Source organism: Ornithodoros turicata, unplaced genomic scaffold (assembly GCF_037126465.1).
Source record: "Ornithodoros turicata isolate Travis unplaced genomic scaffold, ASM3712646v1 Chromosome20, whole genome shotgun sequence".
NCBI classification, from domain to species: domain Eukaryota; kingdom Metazoa; phylum Arthropoda; class Arachnida; order Ixodida; family Argasidae; genus Ornithodoros; species Ornithodoros turicata.
In genome coordinates this window covers 428,387-430,717 of record NW_026999334.1, presented here as the reverse complement: position 1 = coordinate 430,717, position 2,331 = coordinate 428,387, and positions in this window count along the sequence as shown.

Genomic DNA, 2,331 nt, shown 5'->3' with positions numbered 1-2,331 from the left:
ATTCGAAACGGTGAACGTGTATCTGAAGCATGCGAAGCACTTTGTAATTTGTCAGCATTTGTATCACCGCTATGTTTGTCATGGGTCATCATGAGGCACCTCACGCCAGTGATATGGATTTGATGGAACAACTCGGATTCAAGTCAAATCTTTATTTTCGAGAAGCAAATGAAGTCATTATGTATCCAGAATTGTAGTTTTTCTTTTCTGTATCTATTTATTTCTGCTCTTACGCAACAACGCCTTACGACATTACTGTGGCGGGGATACATACAAATAACAGTGCAATAAGTACAGCATACAAAAAGAAAAATTAAAAAGCACACATTTCTTAGACAACAGGTACTCAGATCCCGAAAAAATAAGCTCTATACATCCGTTGGGCTGAATTTTCCTGCAATGATCAATCTCGATATGTACGATGGAGGTTCCTTTGTCATATACTAATTTTACCATGAATAATATTATCTGAAAATTGCAAACGTAACTGTTGTCTCCTTGTCGACAAACTATCCCAACCTAATCTTGACTTTATCTCGCTTATACTAACATCCATGCAACTCATCTGGCCGCAATATTCTGAACCCTCTCCTGAATCAAAAACATTTCGTGCGGATCCCATACTGTACCATACTGTACATGCACAATCCAAAGAAGGGCGAACCATAGTAATGTATGCATCCCTTTTAACTCGAGTACTAGCCCGTTTAATATTATGGAAAACAAAGTGAAGCATCTTTCTTGCTTATTTGCCTTTTTTCATGCCAAATCAAATCCCATTTCAAATCCGGGTTTGTCAAATCCTCTGCAGAATCCAGAAATTTGGAGAATTTGGTAGAAAACATGGCCAGGTGGTCAACTTAAGAGCGTCGTGCTGCTATTCACTGAAAGTATAACGTGTCAGGTTAGCCGGAGACGAACAATAAAACACATTAAGTTTCAAATTTACAAATGCATCCAAAGTAAGGCAGACACTTGGGGTAGTTGGTACGGTGTAAAAACAGCACAAAGAAAGAGAGAGATATACACCACGACGCCGAATGTCCAACCGATTTAATAAAAGGAAAAATATACATGTACAACAATTATTTCTTATGTAATGTCTTCCCGCAATTACAGTTTTCTGGCATCTTCCACCAAACTGTACACTTTCCTAGCTCTTTTTTTTTTCGCTTTTTTTTTTTCTAATGTACAGGCACGCAACGCTTCGGAACCGGTTCTGCAGTAAAAAGTTAAAGGTATCAAGAATATACAGGGTGTTTCAAAAAACGTGTCATTCGGACTTTACAAAAAAACGGGGCGACGGAAAAATACGGGGTAAAGGGCACTTCTGTGGCAACTGAATTTGCCATCTTGCAAAAATATTTTCATTTGATTTTAATTAAAATAAATTGAATTTCTTTAATTGAACTCCAGAATTTCCCAAGTCAACCTAACGTTTTTTTAACAGAATTTGAGAGCCCGTAGCGAACTTAGTCAGATCCACCAAGAAATCCGCTCGATATTGCAAATGGAACTGCCCAAAAAAAGTCCCGAAGTTGAGGCTTCAGAGTTTCGGGTATTCAACAGCGCACCAAATCAGTCGGAAAAATGCGCGGAAGGCAGGACATGCTCCTGCCCCCATGAAGCTAGAACAGTTTATCGCCGGACCGGCGTGCCGCACAAGACGCGCAGATAACAAGGCAGGTGATATTCCACCATACGTTGATAAGCGGCAAACAAAAATGATTCCGCCTCTTTTTTCCCGCCCTGTGTTTTTTCGACCTTCTATCTTTCATGGGGGCAGGAGCACGTCCTCCTCTCCACGAATCTTTGCATCCGATTTGGTGCGCCGTTGAATACCCGAAACTTTGAAGCCTCAATTTCGGGACTTTTTTTCGGCAGTTCCATTTGCAATATCGAGCGGATTTCTTAGTGGATCTGACTAAGTTCGCTACGGGCTCTCTGATTCTGTAAAAAAAACGTTAGGTTGTCTTGGGAAATTTTTGAGTTCAATTAAAGAAATTCAATTTATTTTAATTAAAATCAAATGAAAATATTTTTTCAAGGTGGCAAATTCAGTTGCCACACAAATGCCGTTTACCCCGTATTTTTTCGTCCCGCCGTTTTTTTATAAAGTCCGAATGACACGTTTTTTGAAACACCCTGTATATGAGGAATACTTCAGATTTCGAAGAATACAAATTGACACGCGTGTGGAAACAGTCCGGGTGCGATATGTCACGAGGAGCTTTTACAATTTCGCTGCAATACCACACTACTATATTGAAAACAATGATCATGTATGAACAAATTAATATAGTGCAAGAGAACTGATGTACTCTATAACAT